The following is an 18,919-nucleotide window of genomic DNA, read 5'->3' as shown; positions in this document are numbered from 1 at the left end:
GGCGTATCATTATTTTATATAACTGTAAGAACATGCACTGCCAATTAAACTAGTATATGATGTTGATATTTCAGAGATATTCTGATGTGAAAAGAATGCACACCAGAGAATAGATAAATACCAATATGATTGCTGAAAAAAATATTTTAACCCTTTTCTTGTTCATGCTTTTCTCTCTGCTTGGCACACTTTACCCTAACTTATCTACCTAAGTGAGTACCTTTCTATCTCCAAGGTTTCAATTTGATTCAAAGAACATCTTCTTTATGGTCTCCCCTCCCCTAGTGCCAGCTGGGCAAATCTGACCAATTCTTCTTTTCGTTCCCCACCACAGTCTCTCATCATCCATTTGCCTAAGCACTGTCAGGGAACTGAAACATTTACATGCCTGTCATCTTTTTATACATTATTGCTTTTTAAAAACAAAGCTCTTGTTTAAGACATCACTGCTTCCTCAGCACCTAGCCCAGGGCCTGAACACAATAAAGTCTGTCAATGAAGCTAAGAATGACTGAATGAATGAAAATAGAAGATTGGCATACATGATATGAAATACTGATACATTATTGCCACTGAAACCTTCCTAGACTTTTGAAAAACAGTGCCATTTTTCAAAAATGGACTCCAACTAAGTCAGCCTCTTGATGCTTCTCCACAGTACTGCTAAGCCAGGTTTGAATGGAAGATGAAGCTAATGGGAATAGCAATTATAAATCCATTTCCCTGGGCTACAATTTTACACTGGTCAAGGCTGCCCTTTTAAGCCTATACCTTGAATTCTCACATTCACAGTAGTTTCTTGCTCTGTAATAAAGAAACATTAATCCTTCCCTCCTCATTGTCTCCACCATTTTTACTACGACACCTCCTACTCTCAAATTCACTGTTCAACTTGAATCTCATCTAACCACAGAGGAGCTACAAGCTTATGACAAGTAGCACTGAGAGTGTCCTTGAAGCATGAGGCTAAGTGGTAAATTTCTTGGGAATATGGAATGTTTGTGGTACAGCTGTGAGAATGTTCTAGAAAATGGCATCATCAGTCTTACAAGTGGAAGCAAATAATAGTTTGACCGAGAACTACTTGCTCAATACAACCACCTAACACCAATTTTTTTTCATAATGCCAGACAGACTGAACACCGCCACACTGTTCAGAATTGTGCAGTCAGTGCATTGTATTGTGGGCTCCGGAGAAAGCCAGCTTGGGAACCTCCAACCCTGGCTGGTTGTGTAACATAGGTAAATTACTTAATCATTTGCCTACCTTATGTTTATGTCTATGTCTTCTCATCCATAAAATAGGAATAAAAATAACACCACCTTATATGGTTCTTTTGCATCTAGTATTAATTACATATGCAAAGGACTCCACACATTGCATAGAACATAGTAGGTACCTAATCAATGTTACTTGCAGTTTTTGTTGCTATTGTTATTATTATTCATGCTTGTCATTGCTTTTTTTTTTGCTACATTCTCTTTCTTGAAGAAAATAGTTCTTTATAATTCCCTGCGTAAAACAAGATACAAGTAAATTATACTATTTAATTCTCTACCCATTTCAAATGTTTTTTCTGCTTTGAGCCTAGAGCCAAATTTTTTTAAAACCAGGTGTCATCACAGATAGAAGAAAAGTTTTCAATTGGCCAAGTTTGAATGTTCCTTGGCTTGTCATTCTCTGAAAACAAACCGTACAACTTTCCTGACTACCAGATGTGCCAACTACTTATGTGCTGGTTTTCATTTTGAAATTCCGCTTATTTTTAGAGACTGCACAATGTTTTTCAGAAATGTGTTTACTGCTCAAATAAGGATTTGAGTGGATGGCATTCTGAGTACCACATACATTCTAGCCAGAATCACTGCATACTGGTGGCCAGCGCAAACATTTTACATTTTCTGAGAGGTCATCTTAGCATGGGCATGTTTTTAATTAACATCTTCATTAGTTAAAAGAGTTTTCTTGAAGTCAAATAGTTGATTATGTTGCAATTATCTCTGCTAGGCTGCATCCTTCAGAACAATTTATGTTTATCCACTGGTTCCTCTAAAAATGACAAAGATGGGGGTGAACTGAAATTATATATATATATATATATATATATATATATATATATATATATGGGATATGTGGGATGGGGTAGGGACAAGTAATCAAAGGTGTTTTTTTTGTTTGTTTTGCTTAGTTTTTATTGTTCATTCATCTAATCAAATGCCAATCATGAACTAGGCAGTCCCTGGAGACAATGGTGATCAAGATAGACAGAGTCCTATTCCCACAGAGCCCACAATCTTCCCATGGAGATACATATCAAAGCCACTACTTTATAAAAGATATACCTGCTCATAGGTTGGGTCATATGAAATGTCTTTTGTTATAGGTCAAACATGATCAAATAAGAGCAATTTCTATATGGTTCAACCTAACACATGTTTATGCAGGGTGTTCTGGAAACAGAAATAATATATATTAGGATTTGAGTTCTGTCTCCCCCACCCACTGGCTGTGTGACACTGAACAAGGTCCTTAAAATTCTCTGTGCCTCTGTGTCCTATACCTAAAATGAGGACGGTAATAGTACCTAACCCATACAGTTGTTATGAGGATTAAAAGGGTTAGTATATGTTATTATATGCTTTATCAACTCTAAGGAGCAGGGTTTTCTTTCCAATCTTTCACTTTAAAACATTTCAAATCTACAGGATAGTTGTAAGAAAATACATAATTATCTTGATATTATTTATCAATTGATCAATTCCATCTGTTGATCTATGCATCTACCAATCTCATTATATATAAGCTTATTATTGTTTTTATTATCACTAATTTATTAAACTATTTAAGAATAAGACATAGATTTTATTTCCTTCATGCCTAAACACATAACCATAACACAATTATCAAATTCAAGATATTTAAAAATGATACAGTACTAGTAAGTAATACACCACTTACATTCAAATTTTACTAATTATCTAGATAATAATACCCTTTAGAGCAGTTGTTTTCCAATCAGGATAAAGAATTTCAAGGAAAGGTTTTGAGACTCTTGTTGAGGTGGATCTTCAAGAATGGAACAGTAAATGTACACCAGGGCACTGAAGGTTGATGGAAAAGTGAAAAATCAGAAAGAAAAGAAGTGACAAGTAACAGCACACACCACAACAGTTAAAAGCATGGATTTGCAGCCTAGTGCCACCACTGAATGACCATGTGACCTTGGGAAAGTTACTCAAGTTTCTGTGCCTCAGTGTCCTGAGTGTCCATTAAAATGGGGTTAATATTAGGACTTACTCCAGTGAATTATTCTGAGGATTAAAAAGTCCAATATAGGAGTTCCTGTCATGGCCCAGTGGTTAGAGAACTCCACTAGTATCCATGACGATTCAGGTTTGATCCCTGGCCTCGCATTGCCATGAGCTGTGGTGTAGATCGCAGACACAGCTTGGATCCTGTGTTGCTGTGGCTGTGGCTGTGGCCGGCAGCTACAGACAGCTCCGATTTGACCCCTAGCCTGGGAACCTCCATGTGCCACAAGTGCGGCCCTAAAAAGACAAAAAAGACAAAAAAAAAAAAAAATCTTTCAGCAAAAAAAAAAAAAAAAAAAGTAAATTCATAGGCTTCACCTCCAACCAACTAAACCAGATGATGCTGGTGCTGGCCTGCTGGCATGCATCTGGGACCCTATGTGTAGGTAGTGGTGCACCCCACTTAAAGCCAAGTTCACCCAAGATTAATCTGGTGGAGATGGGGAGAAAGGCTGAAGGAACACACAAACCAGAGGCTGGACAAAGAGGAAGCTCCCATTATGGCTCAGTGGTAATGAACTACACTAGTTTCCATGAGGACACAGGTTCGATCCCTGGCCTCACTCAGTGGGTTAAGGATTCAGTGTTTCCATGAGCTGTGGTATAGGTCACAGACAAGGTCTGGATCCTGTGTTGCTGTGGCTGTGGTGTAGGCCAGCAGCTGCAGCTCCAATTTGAACCCTAGCCTGGAAACTTCCACAAGCCACAAATGCTGCACTAAAAAACAAACAAAAAAAAAAAAAAAAAAAAAAAAAAAAAAAAAGGAAGAAGAAGCTGGACAAACAAGGAGGAAAAGCCCATATTGTGGTAAATGACAGCATTAGGCAACAGTTAGGGAAGCAAGTTAGGATAAGACTGCTGATTATATAATTGGTTGATAAAGATTAAGGAGATCAAGTTTTAAAAGGAGGAGGAGGAGGTCATATAAAGGCTATATTTTTAACTCCAACTTGAAATTAATTATTCCATCTCATATAATAAATAGATTAAATCTAAATCCAGATTAATGAAGATTCCCATGAATCACTGATCTTCCACCACTTTGCCTCCTTGGGAGTGCAGCTTGAAGTTACCAAGTTTATCCCACAAAGAATATAACTTTCACACCAACACTCTTCTGACCTTAGTCAATATTCAGGAATGTTGGCCACAAAGTATGGAATCATCAGCATTACTCATTTCATTTTATCCCTGCATTAGATAGGATTGTATTTATACTGAGAGATTAAAAAATATCATATTCCTTTCTGTACCACTCACTGCCCTGGATTTCTGGACATGAAGTCTCAACCTTGCTCCCCACCACTGGGCACTCCTGATAAAATGTTATTAAGAACACACAACTCCAATGCACCTCATAAATATGTAGAGATTATTAAATAGCATTCCTGGAGTTTATATTCTGAAGTCCCATCAGTCAGCTATTGTACATCAATTATCAACTAATTAGTAGAGAGTGCTTATGCTGACCCTTCTGTTCTCTCTTATAATGATTTGCCAAGTTAACTGAAAGCTGCTTTGCTCCATAGAGACTCTTAGTATAGCAAGAGTGTTAAATAAAGTTCACCAACAATTAGCCTAGAAAACCAAAGAGGAAATGTAAGCACACTTTACTGATTTTCCCTCGGCAAATTTTCTAATATTTCCATGGAAAGAGAATAGATTATATTTGCTAAATAAGCAAATTATTACTCTGAAAAACTGAAATACCAATATGGGGATAGTTTAGTAATTCATTGCTCACTGATCAGATATTCATTTATTGTGCTCCTACTCTGTGCCATAGTATACACTCTAGGGAGTATGGATACACAGATGAGTTAAACAATTCTTACTTACAATCTAATTTAGTAGGTTTACACCATGATTAATCCATAGGATTAATCTGTGAAAATATATGAATTCAAGGTGAAATTACACTTACTCTATAAAGAGAGGACTTCCATAAACATAAGAAAGGATGAAAGGAAAAAAGAAAGTATATATAATGTGAGTGAACTACCTCAGTTTCCCAAAGACCACTGACAGGTGATATTTACTAAACACCATGTGTGGGCTTGGTGCTGTGCCATAATACTGGAGTCCTAGGCCACTGGATTTTCCCCCAAAGAGCTTCTGAACATATGGAAAGAGTTTTTATCAACAACATGAAACAATTAGGAAACACCCAATTTTTTTAATTGAATGAAAGACTCTTTAACATCTACAGTACCTTACAATTTTCAAAAGTTTCACATACATGATTTCATATAATCCCATAATTTTATTCCCCTAGCCTTACAATGTCCCTCTACCCTTCCCTTTCCCCACTGGCAACCACTAATTTGTGTTCTATATCTGTGAATCTGCTTCTTTTCTGTTTTATTCACTAGTTTGTTGTATTTTTAGACTCTACATATAAGTGATATCACATATTTGTCTGTCAGATTTATTTCACTTGCCATAATGTCCTCCAAGTCCATTAATGTTACTACAAATGGCAAAATTTCATTCTTATTTATGGCTGAGTAGTATTCCATTGTGTGTGTGTGTGTGCACGTGGGGGTGTGTGCGCGTGTGCACTCCATATCTTCTTTACCCATGCATCTGATGTAGACATTTCATACCTTGGCAATTTTAAATAATGCTGCTGTGAACATTGAGGTGCATATATCTTACCCAATGAATGGTTTTTGTTTTTTCCGCCCAGGAATGGAATTATTGGTTGTTCTAATTTTAGTTTTTTTGAGAAACTTCCATACTGTTTCCCACAAGGGCTGCACCAATTTACTTCCCCAACAAGAGTATAGAAGGGTTCCCTTTTCCTTATATACTCACCAACATTTGTTATTCGTATTCTTTTTGATGACAGTCATCCTGACAGGAGGAAACACCCAACCTTAAACTGAGTTGCCGTAATGCAGAGTAAAGAAACAGATCAAACAAGATTTGTATAAACTGAAGGAGGCTTGGTGGAGGAGGTGAAAATTGATCTGAGCATTTTAAAGGGCTGAGGGGAGAGGGTGGCAGTACAAAGAATGGGTTTTTTTGTTGTTATTATTGTTTCCACTTTATTGCTCAAGAATGGAACCTGAAGTGAGCCTGGATCTTCAACAATGTACAGAGAAGATGCTGAGGGGGTTAGGGATATGACCAACTGGTCTGAGAAGGGAAATTGTTAGGAGGGAAGATGTTGTAATGGGTACAGGAGACAGACACTATGACACCAGAAGACACATCGGCCACTCTGCCGGGAGTGAGGAGGAGAGTAGACAGGTAATGGGCAAGCAGTGGTTTTTCCTTTGCCCCTAGCACCCGAGAGGGAGGAGGAAAGGATAAGGAAGGGTTTGTTCTGGAATCTTCCTCTCCAGCCTGCTTTCACATCAGACCTCAGGTCCCTATTACTCACCCTCTTCTACCATTTGAAAAATGGACACAACAAACAGAGGAAGCAAAATAAATTGGCATTCTGATGAGTATGTGTGTGGTTGCCCAGGTGAAGTGAGGAGAATGTGCTAGGAAAGTGGTATGGAGGCAGCATGGAGAAGTGAATAAAGAATGAAGATGCTAGAGGCAAAATGGCTTCATTTACCAGCTGTGCAACCATGGACAAGTTCCTTAAACTCCCTATGTCTCTGTTTCCTCACCTGGAAAATGGGGGTGATAATTCTGCCTACCTTCATAAGGCTGTTTGGAGAACTAATAAGTCAGTATATATAAGCTCTTAGAATAGTGTCCATCACACAGTGAGTACTCTATAAGTCAGGTGTTCATGTTATTATTAAAGCATTATCAGACTATATAGGCCCTCTAAGGCCAGGACCTCTGAAAGAACTATAGGAGTTTTTTAAGCACGGGTGTGATGTGATGAAGGGCTATAAAGAAGACAATCTCACTATTTCAGCACATAAATAAGCAGGGCAAGGAGCCCATGTTGCTAGGACCTCAGGATGCATCGATATGACAAGGCCTGGACCACGGTTGGTAGAGGCAAATACAGGGAACAGAGTAACCCTAAATTATCTTACAAAGAAAACAAATAAGAGGGTTGTTGAAGGGCCTGTGAGAAGCACTAGATTCCAAACCCTTCTCCATAAATGAAGATCATGTTTCCATTAGCTGTTTTTCCTCCCTAGGCCAAACAAAAGCAGAGACTAGAAGAGAAATGGCAAAGCTGCCTACTGGCAAGACCCCTCATTGTGTGGAGCAATGCCTGGGATCCCCCTGTCAGAAAGTTGGTGCTCAACAAATATTTGTTGGATGAATGAATGAAGAATATTACTTTTAAGGCAAATATAGTTCAAACCTACAAATAAAGTTGAGAAGTTCCCTCTTAAATATGATTTGTGATATAGAAGAAAAACAGAGATCCCTGGTGAATACAGTTGTTGATTATGTCCTTGCCTCTCAGTTTCCGGAAATATCACTAGTGTGCTGCCTCTCTCCTTACTCTCAATACACACACACACACACACACACACACACACACCACACACAACTTGACATGAAGAGAGTATAGTCTAAGCCACTGAAAATAAATCAGTGGAGGAGTCCCTATCGTGGCTCAGTGGAAACAAATCTGACCAGTATTCATAAGGATGCAAGTTCAATCCCTGGCCTTGCTCAGTGGGTTGGGGATCCAGCGTTGCCATGAGGTATGGTGTAGGTTGCAGATACAGATTGGATCCCACGTTGCTGTGGCTGTGGCTGTGGTTGGCAGCTGTAGCTCCAATTTGACTTCTAGCCTGGCAACTTCCATATGCCGCAGGTGTGGCCCTAAAAAGCCAAAAAAAAAAGGAAAAAAAAGAAAGAAAATTAATCAATAGACCTTTTTTTTTTTCTTCCAGGACATAAGAGCTGGTTTTAAGGGAAAATCTCATTTGATCTTTCATAATAGAGATAATTTCTTAATATCTAAAAGGCACAGCTTATACAGTTATCACCAAAAGCTGATAGGCTACCTTTGTTTTCCTTCAAACAGTAATTTCTCAGAACTGTCCAAAAAAACATATACTGTATCATAATTTTTTTCTGTTACACATGCTACAAAGACTTGCAGGTTCAGATGGGATGCCCAGAAGCATCAGACCCAATATGGATATTACATTCTCTTATAATAAAAATTAAATCACCCATATTTCTAAGAACCAGAAATTACCCAGCTTCCTGCATTCAAAAGACCAGCAGGGTTGTTCAGTTGTCTCATTAATCAGATATCTTTGGCCTCTAGGCTATAGATTCTTGACTCTGCTCCAAAGCCCACTTAGCATCCCAGGTATATGCAAGAAAATTTATTGACCTACTATTTGTATGTTGTTCCCCCTTTGTCTCAGGGGCTAAAAGTAGACACTACTAGATTTTGTCCCCTCTTATACTCCTATAGGGAACCCTAAATCCACTAAGATTACTCAGGTGCTCTGACTGCCTCTGAAGAAGAATCCAGGAGAAAGAAGACTGCCTGAAGTCTGGGAAGAACAGCAGTTTGTCAGTCCCCCAAGTGGTGAGGCAGCTCTCAGAGAAGACAGTGGGGGTAGAGAACATGGTTTCATGGCAAATGCATAAAGGACAGCCTCTAGGTCCTGGGCTCCCTGATCCCCAGCTCTAGGAAAGCTTTCTGTGCCTAAGCAATCCACAAGCAGCAGACTTCTAGAGAACATTGGCCTTGGTCAGGAGGTATCTCAGTAGCAACCTGGACCAAGAACCAGAAAAGCTCCTGGAATATTTTGCTCTGTACAAAAATCTTGGGATCTTGTCTCTCTGGTTCTGAGATTAAATTTCAAGGTAATAGAGTCTGATTTGTTTTTAATTTAAGAAATAAATTAAAGGACCTTTCCATTTATATATGACTTCACAGAGTAGGTCATATCCACTAGAGATTCAATTAAAATGGAAGTGAGAATAAGGCTGAAATAGCTACACTTTGGCTTAAGCAACTTGCAACTTGTCATTGTATAAATTATATAACATTAACCAAACTACCAAAATATTTTTAAAAATTCCAACATCACAAATCTCAACATACAGACAATGTGGCTAAGGCCTAAATTTCCTTGTGCTTCTTTCATTAAATACCATTTTGGAAATTATAAGAGAACTAGAATAATTTATACATATATATAAATACAATAAGGGGAGTTAGCATTAAAGCAAATGTGACTGTTTTACCTCTACACCCTACAGATCCTAATTCAGACACTATATCAACAATAACTCATCAAAGAATAACAAAATAAGGTCAAACAAGGAAGAACATCATTTCCAACCCAAATTCTTTCTCATCAAAATGAAAAAGCAATCAGAATACAAATTGATGCCAACATAAAAAAAATCTAAATTAAAAGTAGTGCTTATGATTGTTTTGACCCATTTCCTAAAGAAAACAAAAGTAAAAATAAAATAAAATATAATAAAATATATAGCAAAGGAAACCATCAAGAAAACAAAAAGATAATCTACTGAATGGAAGAAAATATTTACATATTATATGACTGATAAGGTATTAATATCCAAGATATTTAAACATCTCATTCAACTCAACATCAAAAAAACAAACTACCTGCTTAAAAATGGGTCAAAGAACTGAATAGACATTTTTCCAAAGGGGAAATGCAGATAGGCACAAGCGTATGAAAAGATGCTCAATATCACTAATTATCAGGGAAATGCAAATCAAACCACAATGAGACATAATCTCAAACCTGTCAGAATGACTGTCATTAAAAAGAACACAAATAACAAATGTTGGAGAAGACATAGAAAAAAGGAAACCCTCCTACACTGTTGATAGGGATGTAAATTGATACAGCCACTGTGAAAACCAGTATGGAAGCTTCTCAAAAAGTTAAAAACAGAACTACGATATGAAGTTCCCGTCGTGGCACAGTGGTTAATGAATCCGACTAGGAATCATGAGGTTGCGGGTTCAGTCCCTGCCCTTGCTCAGTGGGTTAACAATCCAGCGTTGCCATGAGCTGTGGTGTAGGTTGCAGACGCAGTTCGGATCCCGAGTTGCTGTGGCTCTGGCATAGGCCGGTGGTTACAGCTCTGACTCGGCCCCTCGCCTGGGAATCTCCATATGCTGCGGGAGTGGCCGAAGAAATAGCAAAAAGACAATAATTTAATTAATTAATTAATTAATTAAAACTATTATAAAAAAAACCTACGATATGCCGCAGCAATTGCACTCTTGGGCATGTATCTGAATCAAACAAAAACAATAATTTGAAAAGATACATGCACCCCAGTATTCACAGCAGCACTATTTAAAACTGCCAAGGCAATCTAAGTGTCCACATACAAAAGAATGGATAAAGAGGATGTAGTGCATGTGTGTATATACATAAAAAATGACAATTTACAGCAACATGGGTGGATCTGGAGAGCATTGTTCTAAATAACTCAGACTGAGGAAGACAAATACTGTGTCATATCATTTATATGTGGAATCTAAAAATACAACAAACTAGTGAATAAAATAAAAAAGAAGCACACTTACAAAATAGAGAACAAACTAGTGGTTGACAGTGGGAGAGGGAAGGAGGGAGAAAAATATACATGTAGAGGAAAAAAGAAAGGTTATTATGACATTATATGAAATCATATGTATGAAACTTTTGAAAACTATAAAGCACTATGATAGAATTTAAAGAATCTTTAATTCAAAAAAAAAATTTTTTTTTTGGTCTTTTCTAGGGCTGCACCTGCAGTATATGGAGGTTCCCAGGCTAGAGGTCCAATTGGATCTGTAGCTGCCGCCGGCCTATGCCACAGCCACAGCAAAGCATGATCCAAGCCGTGTTGAAACCTAAACCACAGCTCATGGCAATGCCGGATGCTTAACCCACTGAGCAAGGCCAGGGATCAAACCTGCAACCTCATGGCTCCTAGTCAGACTCGTTAACCACTGAACCACGACAGGAACTTCCCCCAAAAAAATTTTTAAGTGTGCTTATATTCTTCCTAAAGCAATACTTTTTAAGGAGTAGTAGTAATTATCTGAATTTGAATATTAAAGCTAAAAATATATGTGACTAAAAAGTTGGATGCTAATTAATTTTAAAACTTAGTTACTGAATAATTTATAAATTTTTATAAGAGAATTCATAACAAATTATAAGTAACATAAAAAACTCCTATGGCTTTCAAAGTAAATGGGAAGGAAAGAAAGAAAATTCCTCCCCAGGAGTTGCCATCGTGGCTCAGCAGTTAACAAACCCAACTAACAACCATGAGAATGCAGGTTCGAACCCTGGCCTTGCTCAGTGGGTTAAGGATCCGTCATTGCCGTGAGCTGTGGTGCAGGTCGCAGACGCAGCTCAGATCCTGAGTTGCTGTGGCTGTGGCGTAGGCCAGCGGCTACAGCTCCGATTCGACCCCTAGCCTGGGAACCTCCATATGCCGCAGGTGCAGTCCTAGAAAAGACCAAAAAAAAAAAAAAAAAATTTTCCCAGTTCTTTAAAGGTCAATTAAGTAAAGGGCCTTGATTTGGTGAGTACCTCCTCTTTTGACTGCTCCATGTGAGCCAAATTATAAACCTGCCAGAATTTGTTTTCTCTTTGTTCTAAACATCCATAACACAAAAATAACAAAGAACAGCAGAGGTTCTTGCACAATGGGAGGATTATGAACCTTGACGAGAATCTATAGTTTGGAATAAAATATTACAATAAATACTGATAAATCATTGGGTAATATTAGCTACTTACAATGAGCAGAAAAATTACAAAGGCATCACTACAATATTTTTTTCAATAAAGAATATTGTTTAGGCAATCATCTTGGTGAGATCATTCTAACTCTAAACTCTCAAAATGGAGAATTTTGCTTCTGAACAAACCTACTTAGGTTTGATAAAACTAGATAAATTTTAGCACTTAAAATATACATGTTGCAGAGTCATTGTACTTTGAGAAATCAAGTTATGTTTTAATGCTGAAAGATTAGAGAGAAAATAAATCACTTTTGCCAATTTCCACAGGCATCCCTCTCCTTTATTCTCTATTTTAACTATTAAATACTAGATTACCAAACCTACTCTCTCAGATACTAATCTAGTAAAATATACAGAAAAAAAATAATAAAGGTAGTTATCTTTTCTTTGGTCTTCTGCTTTCAAGCATACCATATTATATATAGTATAACCATCTCAAAGTTCAGGAAGAGATTTTTTTTCCATGTTCTAATTCTAGTACCTAGTAAATAGGAAAAAAAAAAAAAGGAATGAACAACTTCTTGCTTCCTCTTTAAACACAGTGAGCACCTTTGTTTGGAAAGATTTTCCCACCATCTTCTCTCAAAAATGTGTCAATCATAGTGGTCTAGGGGAGGGTGAGAAGATATGACAACTGGGATCCTTGTTATTGTATCTTAAAGGAGACCATAAGGGGATGAAGATTGAGAAATCTTGCCACAAGAATATCGGTTGTTCTGTGATCTGACACCAGCAACACAAGGAATTCTAGTAACACCTCCCTTCAGAGGAAAGAATGGAGGCCAAAAAAAAAAAAAAATGTGTAAAGAAGACATATAATTCAGCTTAACCTACTTGTTTTTTGACACGTAGCCTTGAAAAGAACAATTTTACCTCAGAAACTTGGCAAATGTAAACTGATTTTTTTGATAAGTTTTAACATGCATTTTACTAAATGTATAAAGAGAGAGTGAGGGAGAGACAAGCCAGGTATCCAAAGACAGGGAGGTTGTCAGGTTTCTCTTTTCTGTGTCATTTTTGTTTAGTCGGTCAGATGAAAATTTAAAACCATATAATTAGGTGGTTGTTTATACATGATTAAGCATGAGCTCATTGGACTTTACATGCCAAAAAGTCAGAGATGTGGTTAAGGGCAAGAAGGAACTATTAATAAAAGGAAATAAAGCTGTAATACATTTTTCACTTATGAATAAAAATAATTCAAAGGTCTCTAGATGGAAAAAGAAGAAGAAAAATCAACCATGAGTAGGGGCAAGAAACCAGATAATTTTATAAATGGTTAGAATTCATGACATATAAAATATAAGCCACTGGTACAAAAAAGCTTTTCCCCCTCTATGATTCTAATCCTATTTTTTCTTGCAAACATAATGCACAATGAGAATATAACAAAACTTACCTGTACTATATTTCTTTAGAATTATTCTGGGAAATATTCAAGCAAGAACACATTGTTCATTTTAAAGAGCTACTTGTTCTCTTCATAACTGTCTTCACCAGTAATCCTCTCTGGAGAAACCAATAGCTATCGGCTCCCTTTAAAAAGGCAAGAGTCTTTCATTTTTCACAAATGCAGAATTTTTCTCCCCCAAATGAAGTTAGCCCATGAAAAGCTAGGTTTAAGTGGTTATAACCTTCATAAAGGTAAGACAGACTTTCCTAGATTCCTCCAGAATATCTGGGATCTTATATTGAGGCTGTGGAAAGTAGTGAGCCAATCCCTCATAGAGATCAAACACCAAGCAATGTATGAGGTCAGTGGGCAAGTCTTTCAAATGACAGAGAGTATGAATTGATCTAGTATCAGACAATTTATTCCACCTTAGGTAGAGTTTTCAGGCCACTATTACAATCTCTCCACACTGGGAAAATACACCAGTACAAATCACCTCTAGGCAAATCCTAGAGATGGTTAAACTGTGTATGCCATTTTCTCAGCCAAATGATTCTTTGGGTTGCCAGTGCTGTGATTGCTGTGATATCATATAATAGACTCAAATGATCAGAATGAGTAAAGGCCATAGTAAACCCAACACACAGTCCTTAAGACTGAGGCTAAAATGAATCTAATAAAATTCAAAAAGCCCATAATGCCTAAGAAACATAAATATTGACTTTTACAGCCTGACTGTGAGAGCAGGGTCTCCAAGTCACATCAATTCCCTTTCTGTCAGAGAGACTTCCATCTCAACCTCTCTTCTCTCTCCTCCCTCTTCTATCCCCAACCACACCACACACACACATACACTCAGCATCAGCCAGTTCTGACTCCTAGAGCTACTACCTTCAATCCTATACATATCCATTGGAATTTGAGCAGAATATACTTAATTTAAATCCATATGGTAAACTACAAAATCTGGAAACACCTAAAAAGCTAATTTCTAAGAAACTATGATGATCACAGAGTATACATGTGAAAAGGTTCAGATATTTGAGACAAAGCACAATACAACTAATTTGGCAATTTTAACCTACAAAACCTTTTTTATTATCTACGTGTCTTTCATGAAATATGTAGTTTATCCTAAAGATACTTTCTAATTATTGATCTAATTGGTTAAATAAAGTTTCTAATATATTTATTTAGTGCTCAAAGCCTACCAGAGCTGAGGGAAAAGTACACTTTGACAAAAACTCTTCATGAGCTGGAAATTCATGAATTTTGATCTTTAATGTTGAAGGAAAGGAGGAAATCTTACTAAATTAATAAATATTGATTATTTGAAACAGTTTAGTATCTACCATAGTTACAGATAAGAAATGTGACAATTTATTCCTAAACAATGTGTGGCATGTAACTCAAAACTACTGCTCATTAATAATTAATATTAATAATTAACAACTATAAACAACAAAAATACCTTTTGGAAATGTTTCAGCCTGGCCCTTTCCTCATTCCACAGTCTGCCTACTGCCCCCCATTACCCTCTATGTGGGGTTAATAACTAAACTTCCCTCATCCCTGACATGCAACACTACCCAGCAGCAATCTTCCCAAGAATGCACACATGAATACATAAGATTGAAAAGAATAAAAGTCTTATCAGAGTCACCTGAATCTGGAAAACGGATTTCTAAATTAGCATCTGCAATTTCAATCCATTCAACAGTGATTTAGGTTTTCACTCCAGTAAGGACAGAACCCTGAAGAAAGTTCACCTCAAATACCTCTTCTACCTACACATGGAAGGTCTTATGTCTTTAATAAAGGGATTAGCCTAGTAGTAAAAATTAAAAGGTTCTCTAGATAAACATAGTGGAAGGAAGGATAATGCAAAAACTACTTATTTAAAAGAGGCCAGGAACAATATGCCAGGATTCTATTTGGTACTCATTCTGAAGAACATTCAGTTTGACTTTCTAAAACTACATTGCTCTTCTTCATTTTGACTGTGCGTACAATAGTAACTTAAGAGTCAAACACATTCACTAACAAAAGTGTTTCCCCACTATGCCTCTTATTTTCCTAGCCACCCTGTCCTAGCACTTGATGTTTAAAAATTTTAAGCCCATTGAAATTAATCTCTTCCAGACATTCATTCCTTCACGAAAATGAATGCTACACAGGTAATATCCTTAGGTGTTTTTGTTTTGTTTTATGTTTCTTTTTTAGGGCCACACCTATGGCATATGGAAGTTCCTAGGCTAAGGATAAAATCAGAGCTGCAGGTGCAGGACGACACCACAGCACAGCAGTGCTAGATTTTAGCTGCATCTGCGACCTACACTGCAGTTTGTGGCAACACCGGATCTTTAACCTAGTGAGCAAGGCCAGAGATGGAACCCCCATCCTCATGGAGACTGTCAGGGTCTTAACCTGGTGAGCCACAGTGGGAACTCCAATATCCTAAGTTCTTAAAGTTCAACATTATGTATATTTTCATTTCTTACAGCAAAGAAATGTGACAATCCCTAATCCACTTCCTCTGAGTACCTTCATTCCACACTTTATCATTATTCTTCCTGAAAAGTGATGAGAATCACCAGTAAAAGCACCTCATGCTTAAGTTATTCATGTTCCCAGGCCACTTGGTCACTGACATTTAAGAGTGTTAGGAATAAGCCCTCCCACTGGGGAGCTTCCATAGGCAGTTTGTGTAAAATGTATGGGGATAAAGGTGTTTACATTTTTTCTTGGTTGGGGGCCTCAAACAGCTGAGGAGAGAGTACTTTGCATACATTTCCAGGGCTATCTGCTCTTCGGTTTCACAAAGTATGCACGTGGCTTGTACATTCAGGGCTGCTAGGACTTTCTGCAAGGGCTGCTGTGAGGAGGAAAGCATCTGACAAATGCAGCCTAAGAAACAATGTCTCTCTTGAAGTGGAACTGCTGGTGAAGTCAGCCAGTACTGGCCTGTGAGAACAATACTGGGCAGGTCATTAACTTGCCTGGTTCAGACGGTGATGAGCTCACCCACCTTTCTGGAAGTGCTATTTTAGCTGCTGAGTTTATACAAATAAAACCCATAATTTTCTAATGGCTAAACCAGGAATGTGTTTGAAAATAGCTAACTCCCTGAGAACTCTGCGGAAGCTATACAGGGAACTCACGGAAGGTACGTCTGCAGTCTGTTGTTCCAGTTTGCACACATCTTTAATAATCACTATATATGTATTACCTTGAAAATAAGCAACCACATAAGTAAACTGCAATTAAAAAAAATAGTTGGTTAATGCATTGTGCTTTCTCCCCCCCCTTTTTTTTTTTTGTATAGGAAAGAGTAAGTTAGCTGTTAACCATACAAAGGAGTTAACATTTAACTTTGAATACTGAAAATACTTTAGTTCTCAACCCCCTCCTCTGTCTTATTATAGCCAAAATAGGCTTAGGAAAACTCTTACTAATTATATCAGATCCTGGATAAGATCTGGCTATATCAGTTTCCTTGTTGCACTCACAGGTGGCCCCAGTTCCTTCACACATACTCCATTCCAGGCAGCCCAGAATCCCTGCCTACCACTTCTTATATCCCCATAACCCCCAACTCCCATCATTAAAGATCACCCCATATGCTATCTCCTCCTTGAAACAAACTTTCCAGATTCCTGCCTCCTATCCCAAGTTTAAGGGACTTTATCCCTCTTCTAAAATTCCAGCTAATGTTATCTTTGAATCTTTTGTGTTACTTACCACTTCTACCTTATATATTAACTGTACTATCTTCCTCCATTTCTCTCTTTCTCCCTTATTACTGGCAGGACTATTAAGATAGAGAATTTACCTTATCTACCTTCACCCCCAACCCCTCACCCCAGAGTACTGGACCTCAGCATCCTGCTCAGGGCAGACACTCACTAAATGTCCATGGACAGGTAAAATGTCCATAGTTTAATTTTAACATTGAATAGGTTAGGGTAGGGGATAAAAAGAGAAAAGTATTTTATTATTTAAAATAAAGGGAGATGGCTGGGGGGGGTGGCAGACTCATTCCTTCAGGCAGACTCTACACCCCATTACACACACAGTTCTCCCCATAGATGCAGCCCTTTCCAAACTGTTCGACTTGTCATCTTTTCTGTGAAGTTCTCCATGGATACAGGGATACAACAAACCTCTGTCTCCTCTCCCTCTTTTTAGCTATTCATAAGTACCATAAAGGAGATGTAGAGGTTACTTACATATCAACATGGTGATCATAATTCCTCACCAAGAATTTATACTTATATTTTTTAATTTTTATTCTCTTGTCTTTTTAGGGCCACACCCACTGCATATGGAGGTTCCCAGGGTAGGGCAGCCTACGCCACAGCCACAGCCATGCCAGATCCGAGCTGTGTCTGCAACCTACACCACAGCTCATAGCAACGCCGGATCCTTAGCCCACTGAGCAAGGCCAAGGATCAAATCTGCATCCTCATGGATGCTAGTCAGATTTGTTTCCACTGAGCCAGGACAGGGACTCCCAAGAATTTATAATTTTATAGCTGCTGCTACCACCACCACCACTACTAGTATTAATAATAATACATCTATATGATAAAAGTAAAATGAGAGCTACAGTGAAAGATTTACTTGGTACTGGAGAAGGATGTCTGGCTCTAAAGCAAATTTACCATTCAGGTCATACAACAACCCTGAGTATTATCATCCCATTTCACAGAGAAGACAACCTAAGATTAAGAAAACTCAGGTAGTCCCACTCCAAATACACACACAGATATCCATGAGTTCATACATCCTTGACCACTACCCTCCATACAACTAGACAGATACTAAACAGGAAGAAGATAGCACAATTTGAAACTGATTCTTCTCTCCCAAAGCTGCAACACTCACCCACAGGCTCTAACATCTTGGTTGCCATATATAAGCAACAGTCATGAGGAATACCTTAATTTATTCTCTGTAGGTGCGATAAATTGTGTCATACATGCAAGTATAAACAGATGACACTATTTTAACCTTTAAAGTAGTAGTCAAATGGCCACTATATAACTCCTCTCACTTTCAGAAAATTTTGGTACATAACATTTTTTCCTTCACTCATTCAGGGATTAACTTGCATGTAAAGAGAAGGTAAAATATAAATCAAGATGATTACAACACAAAACATGTCTGTTAAGATAAGATCAAAAGGCCGTTGGGACACTGAGGAGATAATGATAATGATGATGTGGTGAATTTTAGGAACACAATATGGAAATAAGTATCTGCATAGGTCTTACTATAGAAGGTATTTACTGATTTTTCTATTGATTCAATAGTCTTAAATGTGCACAATTAATCAGGATATAATTAGAGATGTAAGAATATGACAGGCACTTGCAGACATGCGCATGCCCACACACACACACACACACATGTGCGCTCACAGAGGAACACAAAGACAGTTAAGCAAAGTGTCAGGTTCAACAATAGGTAAATATGTGGTGTCCCGAAGGAGCAATCTCCCATGCAGTTTGACAGGGTCCCTT

The 18,919-nt window shown here is 37.8% G+C and overlaps 1 protein-coding gene across 6 annotated transcripts in view; it reads right to left on the bottom strand.

Moving 5' to 3' along the window:
• Nucleotides 1–18,919, bottom strand: part of GLIS3 (GLIS family zinc finger 3) — a 545,026-nt gene that overhangs the window by 333,021 nt on the left and 193,086 nt on the right. The gene's annotated exons all lie outside the window — the stretch shown is intronic.

Source organism: Sus scrofa, chromosome 1, assembly GCF_000003025.6.
Source record: "Sus scrofa isolate TJ Tabasco breed Duroc chromosome 1, Sscrofa11.1, whole genome shotgun sequence".
In the NCBI taxonomy this organism is placed as follows: Eukaryota; Metazoa; Chordata; class Mammalia; order Artiodactyla; family Suidae; genus Sus; species Sus scrofa.
This window is presented reverse-complemented; position numbering and strand designations above follow the sequence as displayed.